General features: G+C 40.1%; 1 long non-coding RNA gene across 2 annotated transcripts in view; it reads right to left on the bottom strand.

Moving 5' to 3' along the window:
• LOC106725297 overlaps nucleotides 1–3,811 on the bottom strand; it is a 19,008-nt gene extending 15,197 nt beyond the window's left edge. For both annotated transcript variants that reach the window (XR_001361164.1, XR_001361163.1), the window contains exons 1-3: nucleotides 3,740–3,811; nucleotides 2,419–2,511; nucleotides 1,251–1,384 (exon numbers count right to left, since the gene is read on the bottom strand). This is a non-coding gene — a long non-coding RNA (uncharacterized LOC106725297). The remainder of the gene's footprint in view (nucleotides 1–1,250; nucleotides 1,385–2,418; nucleotides 2,512–3,739) is intronic.
• Nucleotides 3,812–10,622: the final 6,811 nt, after the last annotated feature.

The raw sequence follows: 10,622 nt of genomic DNA, 5'->3' as shown, positions 1-10,622 counted from the left end.
CTTACAATCTCTCTCTCTCTCTCTCTCTCTCTCTCTCTCTCTCTCTCTCTCCTCTATCTACACACACACACACACACACACACACACACACACACACACATCCTATTGATTCTGTTTCTCTGGAGAGCCTTAATACCAATTTCTTAAGGCCCGCCCAAAAGCTAAGGAGGATGGAGAAATTATGATTCTATAATATTTTATAGTTCATGTCTGAATAGGGTAAAAACAATGATTTGTTCCAGTCATAACTCTAACACTTAGTAGTTGTTTAATCTTGAGTAATTCACTTAATGAATGAATCTCATTCATTCATTCATTCATTCATTCTACAAATACAGAATGCCTTTTCTGTGCCAGGCCCAGAAATTACTGATGAAGGCATTCTGGAGGTCTGGGGACCAGATCTGCAACCCACTGTGGGTTCTTAGCTTTGCACAGGAAATAATTCAAATACCAGCCAGCATAGAGCTTAAAGTGAAAGGGAGTTTACTAGTGAAGCAGTGAGACAGAGGGGCTACTGCACAGACAGAGCAGCCCCTCCCTGGTGGGATTTACTTTTTATTCAGACTGATTTAATTGAGGGGTAGGGTATTCGATAAGGGAAAGGACTATTCAGGATTTTTCCAGGACAAGGGTGGAGACTTCTCCGAAGAGATCTGTTTGGCCAAGTTGTGTTCTTAGGTAGGCTTTCCCTTTCTGATCATGGCAGCTGTGGGTTGTGTTGTTTACTACGCTAATGTATTACAATGACGCTAGGGGTTACCATAAGGTAAAATTAGTCACCATGTTGGATGGAGCTGATCTTCTGCGAGTTCTAAGGCATAGAGCCCTCCATGTAGCCCTCATTGGTTACAGCTGTTTGGCCACATACCCTATCTCAGCACTGTATGAGACACTGAAAATGTCAGCGTAGGTAAGATAAAGGCCCCACCCTTAAAAATTCAGTAGAATGAGAGCTACGGGCATTTCATAGAAAAATTTTCGTTCTCAAGAGTTGGAAATGTTGAATTATCAGGCACCTTTATCTCCTACCCTACCCCAGCACAAACCCTCTACTCCTGGCATCCATTAGCATTCTTATCTTCAGCCCAGCTAGGCTCTCCTGTCGCTTCCTTGTTTCACTGTCCTAAACCTATTTTTGCTGTGGCCAACAAATTCTTACTTACTCTGCTGCACTTTGTCTCTTGATTGAAATCTTTCCTTCCAGAAGACAAGAACTGGGGTCTCCTCCTCGCACTGGTAACACTTACAGTAAAATGTACATTCCTGGGAGGGCTCCGTCCTGCACCTCAGCTTCTGGAATGGCTGAGAGGGAGATCTTCCAGATAGATGTCAGGGGTTCTGTGCACACGCACATTCCTTCCCCAGGTCTTCAGAGTGTTATCTGTCGGATTTATACCTGTCTCGGGCACTGATACACAACTGAAAAGTCCAAAAGCTTAAGTCCTCAGGCTAGGTAAGGTAAAATAAAACCTATTCATGTTTCAACCCATTCTGATTTAAGTAATTTTGTTAGCTCAGCTATGGCACCTCCGTTTTGTTTCTTCATTCTCTCCTCAGTTTCATTGTTCTGATTTTTCATAAATGACACAATGAAGTACATACCTCATAATGAAAATTTTGTGTAAAATATTTTCAGTTTCTGAGTGGTAAACTTAGCCCAATAAGTTCTAAATAAGTCACTTATAATGTTATTATGAGAATGATTGACATTATTTGTTTATAATTATAAAGAAATTAATCGACATCTAACTGAGATTAAATATTTTCTGTTCGTGACAAGTATGCAAAAGTACTTCATCATGTAACATAGATGAAAAAGGGGCCAAATCCTAAACCTGACAAGCTCAGAGGAGGCCTGCATGATGTGCCTTCTAAACTCAGAGACTGACAGCAACCACATAAGGTGGTCTGGACAAAAATTCCTGTCTGGCCGGTGTGACTCAGTGGTTGAGCATCGACCTATGAACCAGGAGGTCACGGTTTGATTCCCGGTCAGGGTACATGCCCGGGTTGCAGGCTCAGTCCCCAGTGGGAGTTAGCCAATCGATGATTTTTCTCTCATCATTGATGTCTTTACCTCTCTCTCCCTCTCCCTTCCTCTCAGAAATCAATGAAAATATATTTTTAAAAATAAATACAAAAATTCCTAATTATAAATGAGTCAGGGAGGATAGTCACATCCTAAGATGTAGCTTCCTTGACAAAGATCAATCTTCACAGTAAGTGAGACCGTCTATTGTCTTTTTGCATCTAAGAAACAGACCTATGAAATATCAGAGTATTCACCTTTTCAAGGCCCCTTAGGGCACAGCCACCACAACAGAGCAAGAGACCACAGAACCCCTCATTGTTTTCTTGCCCTGAATAACATCTCTGTGTGCTGTCAATGTTCGTTATTAACTATCCTATACCCACCAATGTAAAAGAAGTATGTGTCTCTCCATTTTACTCTTTATCCAATCCCAGGACACAAAATCAACATGAAATTTAGTTGCACTAACAAAATATCTGAAGGAGAAATAAAGAAAACAATCCCATTTTACAATAGCATAAAAACAATAAAACATTTAGGAATAGATTTAATCAAGGAGGTGAAACATCTATACATTGAAAACAATAAGGCATTGATGAAAGAAATTGAAGAGGATACAAATAAATGAAAAAATATTTTATGCTTATATGTGGTAGGCAGAGCAAGGATGATGGGCCAGGTACAGAAGGTCATGAGGGTGGAAAGCCCCAGGCGCCTTGCAATGGACAATTGTAGGGTGGGACCTCGCCCCCAGGGTGACTTTTCCTCCCCTAGCATATCGCTGGTCATGCGGTTTTGACCCTCTGACCTTTCCTCCCTAGAGATAACATTTAGGCCTCAGTTGTATTTCAGCTCCAGGTCCAGAAAAGCAGCAAAACCAGACCAGTGACCCCATGACTGACCTCAGGACCAGCTGTATTGAATTATGACCCCTGCCCTAGGAAAAGATGTTCAACATCACTAATCATCAGAGAAATGAAAATCAGAACCCCAGTGAGATAGTACTTCACACCTGTTAGAATAACTATCAGCAAGAAGACAAGATAACAATGTTGGCAAGGATGTGGAGAACAGGGAACTCTTGTGCACTGTTAGTGGGAATGTAAATTGGTAAACAGCATGGAAGTTCCTCAAAAATTAAAAATAGAGCTATCATATTGTCAGCATAGGCAGTTAGAGTCATTAATATAAGGAAGAAAGCAAAAGGGAATGAAATAATTTTCATAAACTGGGAAGAAGGAACAAGTAACAGAACAGAATTTCCATCTAGCTTACTTATAAACAGACCCATTAATACACTCTAGGGGGGCTGCCTCCATCCAGAATGGGACAGGAAACCTTAGAAATGCTAAAAGCCCTGTACTGGAGGTGGGGGAGGAATTCCTCTGCTGGGGCACATGCGCAGTGGGAGTCAGGGTGATGAAATAGAGAGGTAGGGCCTAGGGTGGGGACCATTGGAAAGGTAATTGGGTTGGATAGAGGGCATGAAACCCCAATAGAATTTACTGGGAGGAGAGCCCAATCCAAGCCCTCGAAAGTTAGGTATTTGGGTTGGATAATTTCAATGGTTCTTTGTCCTTTACCTAAAGTTTAGGTCCTAAACCAAGAAGATATATGGAGGATTAACAAAAGCCTCGGGGCAGTGTCCACCCTCTAGGTCCCCTAGGGTGTATTATTTCCCCTTAATTCATAATAAAATCTTACCATCACATTTAGACTTCTCCACACGTGTGCATTTGGGATTCTTTCCTCATGTTGCTGCAAAAGGACCTATAGTGCACACCGACAACACTATCCTATACAATAAACGCATAATATGCAAGTTGACCAAACGGAGGAAGGACCGGTCACAATGACGCACACTGACCACCAGGGGGCAGACACTCAATGCGGGAGCTGCCCCCTGGTGGTCAGTGCGCTCCCACAGGGGGACCACTGCTCAGCCAGAAGCCGGTCTCATGGCTGAGCGCAGCAGTGGTGGCGGGAGCCTCTCCCACCTCAGCTGCAGGCAGAAGGTAAGGAGCAAGGGGTCCTGGACTGTGAGAACCAGGACTGCGAGAGGGCACAGGCCAGGCTGAGGGACCAACCCCTAACCACCCACCCCCCCCTGCACAAATCTCGTGCACCAGGCCTCTAGTAGGATTATAAAGAGGTTCTATTTTTCTCAGGGAGGAATAATGCTGTTGTAATAAACTGGTTATTATTTAACAGGATAGGAGTGAAAGGGGAGACCAAATAATGTAGGCATGACATTCATATAGCTTTGCAAAAAACTGCATTTAACACTCTCTAAGTCTGTTCCCCGCTGACTGAAGGCGGAAGGGACTGTAAGAGGCAGTTCAGACACAAGCCCAGTAAGGTCTAAGACTCTAAGTGAAGTGAGAGAGTGATTGCCCTTCAATCTCACTTGAAAGCAAGTCAGTGACCAGGATGGGCGTGGCCACCGCAAGCCAGAGAAACCTGAATATATAAACTTCTAGACAAAGGAACCGCCCTCTCTTGGCTCCTGTGACTCCTGCTGCAGGGAGCTGCGCCTCACTGTGCCCCCATGGCCCACGGCCACGTTGGATCCACACGTGGACTAACGGGCTTTATTCTGGCTTGAGTGCTAAACCACACCTGGCTGCAACATGGAACAGAAACTCTGGACAGTGGCCCTGTTTCTGGCTTTGCTGAACTCCCAGCTGCCCCTCTTTCCTGACTGGTTGGGGGAAATAGGACATTAGAAACGGAGGAATGTAACTCCACACCAAAAAAATCTTCTACCACCTCTCATCCTCCCCTGGTGGCTTCTGAAAATGCTTATTTCAGCGGCACCCCAAGAGCCCCACAAGCAACGGAGTTCCCCTTGGACAGCAAAATGATGCAGCAATCTCACTGGTTATCTATCTGAAGGAAATGAAATCACTCTCTTGAAGGACATCTGTACCTTCATATTTATTGCATCATTATAGTCAAAATATTGAAATAACCTAAGTGTCCACTGACAGATGAATGGATAAAGAAAATGTGATGTGCAAGTATATATATAAAATTTTCAGCCATAACAAGGAAATCTTGTCATTTGAGACAATATGAATGGACTTTGAGGGCATTGTGCTAAGTGAAAAAAGTCAGGCAGAGAAAGCAAATATGACCTCACTTATGTGAAATCTAAAAAAAAAAAAAAAAAAAGCCAAACTCAGAAATAGAGACTAGAATGGTGATTGCCAGGGGCTGGAGGGTGGGAAAAGTGAGGAGATGCTAATTGAAGGGTACAAAGCTCCAGTCATAGGATGAATATGTTCTGAGGATCTATATTCGGTGTGGTTAGTGATACTGTATCATATATTTGGAAGTAGCCAAGAGTGGATCTTAAATGTTCTCATTGCACACACACAAAAAATTACAATTATGTGAGGTGATGGGTATGCTAACTAACCTTATTGTGTTAATCATTTCACAATATAAACATAAATCATCACCTTAACTTAAACAATGTTGTATGTCAATTATATCTCGATGAAGCTAGAAAGAGATTGCATAGCTACATAAAGGCAAAAATTGTGGGACCAGAATTTTATGTTAATCGAGATATGATTTACATACCAGAAAGTTAATTCTTTAACGTGTACAATTTAGTGGTTGTTAGTATATTCACAAAGTCGTGCAACTATACCACTAATTACAAAATCATTTTGCCCCCTAAAAAGAAATCCAATACCTACTAGCAGTAGAATCAGAACTAATATTTACTCCCAAGCCAAAGATCTTTCCACTTCATAGTTTTATGTGTATTTTCAATCTGATTTTATTAAGGTAAGTTTACTAAGTGTTTATATGTCCAAATGATCAAATTTATGATATACTTGCTAGGACTTTGCATAATTCTGTGCTGTTAACCATCTCAAGATTATATACAAATTTCTGTATTTTTTGTTTTTTATTTTTAATATTTTTTATTGATTTCAGAGAGGAGGAGAGAAGGAGAGATAGAAACATCAATGATGAGAGAGAATCATTGATTGGCTGCCTCCTGCACACCCCCCACTGGGGATCGAGCCTGCAACCCAGGCATGTGCCCTTGACTGGAATCCAACCTGGGACCCTTCAGTCCACAGGCCAACACTCTATCCACTGAGCCATACCAGCTAAGGCTGTATTTTTTGTTTTTTAATGTCTACCAGATTATTATTCATTGTTACTCCTCACCCAAGGATATTTTTACATTGATTGTTTTAGAGAGTAGAAAGGAGGGACAAAAAGAGAGAAACATCGATGTGAGAGAGACACAACTATTGATTGCCTCCCATAGGTGCCCCAACTGTATTGAGCCTGCAACCGAGGTACGTGCCCTTGACCGGAATCGAATCCAATACCCAAGTCCACAGCCAAAGCTCTACCACTGAGCAAAACCAGCTAAGACTCTACCAGATTCCTGAGGGTACATGGCAAACATTTGGAACAGATCTTATGTACTCTAAACAGATTCAGGGAATATTTTGTTCTTTGGATGTATAGTTCATCATCTCAAAAGAAATAATACTGGTAATTTTTACAGAGAATATGTGAGACTTTAGAGAAAACTTTAAAGAAGTTATTTATTCTGGAGCCTTTTATAAAAGGAAACTTTTTTTTTTCAATTTCATGGTTTTCAAATAAAATCCACAGCTAGACAATTGGTCCTTAAGCCATCTAAGGAGAACCTAAATATTTTCCTGAACAAGAGTTCAAATAAATTTTAAAAGTTCATCACCATAGCATAAAACAAATTTCCCAGTCCTAGGTTTTCAAACATCCATTCCTTGGTTTCTAGCTCTGTTTTGATTTTAACTTATTGGAATTAATATTACTAAAATGAACATGAGTGCCAATTCTTTACTTAAAAAAAAAAGTCATCATATCTTTTTTAATACAATATAAACTAAAATATACAGAATTTATTAGGAGATAGTCTATAAATGTTTTATGAATGAATAAATAAGCTGATTTTTAAAATATTAAACCGTCAGATGAACCCAGTGCAGACAGCCAGTCATACAGCAGCTCAGCCTTTGTTCCAGGATTACCCAGTTTGAAGTTCATTCTTCTCGAGGAGCTCACGGTCTTCTAAGCATCCACCACGATCAACAAAGGAGTTAAAGAATTGAATCTTGGAAATTGAGTCTGTGAGAAATATTGTTTAGAATGGGTTTAGACCTCAGAACCTCATTTCTATCTGAATCATGCAGGGATGACTATAAGTTAGAAAATATGGACTTTAAACCTAGCCAAAGACCTGCTCTCCAAAAGGTGGGGGCTAGAGGTGTATCTGGGTTTCAGATCACTCAGCTCAGCTTATTTCAAAACAGCAATAACTCATGTACAAGGCAGACACTGCAAAGACTCTATAAGTCATTTCACTCATGGCTGCAGCCAGAAAAACAGCAAGAATGAAGTGATTTTTCAAGTGTCCTAGAACAGTTTATGATCAGCAGGTACTGCAGTGACAGCTCCACACTGAAGGAAGAATGGGAATCATGTGGCAGAAACCTGGAGACATTCATGGAAGACGTGAGTGGTGATTGCATGAAGCCCCCTGGCTTGGTTCACGTGCGCATGCAGGGACAGGAAGTCCTCTTTTCTGAGGATGTGCCCTTAAGAGAAATCATTGTTCATCTAACAAAATAGTTGCCAATTGGATCCCAACAGAGGCAAATGTGAGGACACCCTTCTGGACTCCCCAAGATACTTCTCTGCAAAGTATGAAGGACAAGGAGATGAAGATAAAGAAAATGGTGGCAACATTTCTTTGAAAACTACTGAAGTAAATGACAGTATTGCTAGTCAAGGCAACCAAACACCTTCCCTATTCATTATCCAGGGAGAGGCCTGAAGAGGGAGGTGTTTCTTTGGAGAATCCACTCAGCTCCAGAAGAGCACGTCTAGGCACCTCCAGGTCTCAGGAAGGACCCTAAAAGGACCCTCTAATCAAGATCTCCTTATGGAGGTGGGACCAGTGTTTCTCTCCAGGTCAGACCAGATCACCCTTGAGCCTGCTCTTACCCACCAGAACAATGAGGGAAACTCCACATGTGGGGGACACCAAGAAAGATTCCACGGAGCCCAAAAGCCATTCCAATGTGAGGAGTGTCCCAAGATCTTCAGTTTGGGTTTTTTAGAAATTCACATTTTTTATTTATGTATTCCTGATTATAAAGGCAATTTATTCATTTTAATGATTCCAGAATTTGTACAAATAAATGCTGTTCCACATGGCCATTGAAATAACTTTTCAAAATAATGTCTTTCCTGTAGTCACAATGACTTTCAGTACTTAACCTATCCAAGCCTTGAGGAATCCAGTCTGTAAATGGGGATAGTACTACCAACCCCAGGATTATTATGAGGATTCACTAAATGATGTAGGTAAAGCACCTGAAATGTGAGGGCTCAAGAAAAGATAGCCATTGCTGTCAATCCTAGTTCTGTATTGCCAATCTTACTAATTTGTTCAGATGACCTAAAATGTTTCATCAAAGCATGAATCTTATGTTAATTTTGCTATATTATTCCCTTAAAATGAAGAAAAATCAGGTAGCTATTTCAAGTAATCAAAAGAGCTGTTCTTATACAGTCAAAGAAACATAAATACATACTGCAAAAGAATTAAGTGCATTATGGCTTATACCACATAATAAAATCTGGTCAGATTTTAGTTTGCTTAAACACAAATGTGATCTATACCATTGAATATTAATAATAAAATAATGATCTACATAAAAATAATTATCCATGCCACTGAAAATACAAATAGGGTTTAGCTTGAAAAAGGAGAATAAAATGGGTTTTCAAAAGCATATATTTATTCTAAACACGTTCCTTTAAACCCCACCCACAATGTTAGCCTACAGAATATAATAAAAAAAGTCATTTAATACTAACCGTTTATATTTCATGATCTGGCATCAGTTACCTTAAAAGATAAGAGCACGACTAATTTATAGTTTCTTTTCTAAAGCTTTGATGTAGGTAAACATTCTAACTTTAACTTCTTGCCTTCAAGGAAAGTTATGTTCTACTTTTCATAACCCAGTTGTAAAGATTTCCAGGAAGTAGCAACCTGATAGCAATTTTAGTGGTGTTTAAACTCATTGTCAGAGACACTGACGTATTATGACCACATATCAGTTTAATATATCAGAAAAGTGAAAGCCAAACACTTGGCAATGGCTACAGGAATTGCAAATAGTGTCTTGGGCAGAAATTACAAAGCTATAGGGCAGAGATATCAAATGGGTCTCAACATATAAGACCAATTTTATTTTATTTATTTTTTAATCTTATAGAGTTGTGATAATTAGTAAGGTAATATGAGTAAAGAGCCTTGCATAGAATCCTGGTTACAGTTCATTGACTGTACTGATCAAATTAGATATATTAGTAATCCAGACAAAGAAATTAGATGGCTGATTGCTCTTTTTTAAAATATATATATTTTTGCTCTCTCTCTCTCTCTCTCTCTCTATATATATATATATATATATAATGTATACATACACACATATATATAATATATATATATATATTTATTGATTTCGGAGAGAGATAGAAACATCAATGATGAGAGACAATCATTGATCGGCTGCCTCCTGCACGCCCCCTACTGGGGATCAAGCCCACAACCCAGTCTTGTGCCCTGGACAGGAATCAAACCCAGGAACCTTCTGTCTGCAGGATGATGCTCTATTCACTGAGCCAAACCGGCTAGGGCTGATTGCTCTTTATGAAGCCTTTCTCCCTCTACCTAAAGTTTTTCTCTTTGTAATAACTTTTGTCAATATGTTTGCATTTATTTATTTATTTATTTATTTATATTTTTGGTATAAAGCTGTTTAAAGCAGGGATGCATTTCATTGTATTTTACGTTATCTGACCATTATAGTTAGTAAATGTTTATTACAATTAACTGAAAGTTATGTCAAAATGCATTTGGCTGTCTGTATTTAGTGCAACAAACTGTTTTCCAGTTATTAAATGACAGAGAATGTTAGTGCATTTTTTTAAAAAAATGACATACAACTGATTCTTATTATTCACAGTAATTATGTTCTATAAATTCACTACAAACACGGAATTAGCAAGTACTGAGCCACTGGTCCTGGAGAAAACACAGGGTTAGGTTCCTGGGAGCCTCTAATCACAGTTTTGACACAGACCTATGCATAACCCTGTTTTATGTGTGTTTCTGTTTAAAGGCAACTTATTTTTAAAAAGTCTTTATTGTTGAAAGTATTATATATGTCCTCTTTTCCCCCCCATTGGCCCTTTCTAATCTGCCCCTCCTGCCTGTCCCAGTCCTTCACCACTCTATTGCCTGTGTCCATGGATTATGCATATCTATATAAACAGAAGCTTAAGCAACCAAACGACCAGTCGCTATGATGCACACTGACCACCAGGGGGCAGGCTCTCAATGCAAGAGTTGCCCCCTGGTGGTCAGTGCACTCCCCCAGCCAACTCCCCTGGCTGGCCAACCTCCCGCAGTCCCTCCACCCAGCCGGCCGGCCCCAATCACCAGCCAGGCTGAGGGACCCCATCTGTAGAGTAATTCGTGCACGGGGCCTCT

Source organism: Myotis brandtii, unplaced genomic scaffold (assembly GCF_000412655.1).
Source record: "Myotis brandtii unplaced genomic scaffold, ASM41265v1 scaffold154, whole genome shotgun sequence".
Classification (NCBI taxonomy): domain Eukaryota; kingdom Metazoa; phylum Chordata; class Mammalia; order Chiroptera; family Vespertilionidae; genus Myotis; species Myotis brandtii.
This window is presented reverse-complemented; position numbering and strand designations above follow the sequence as displayed.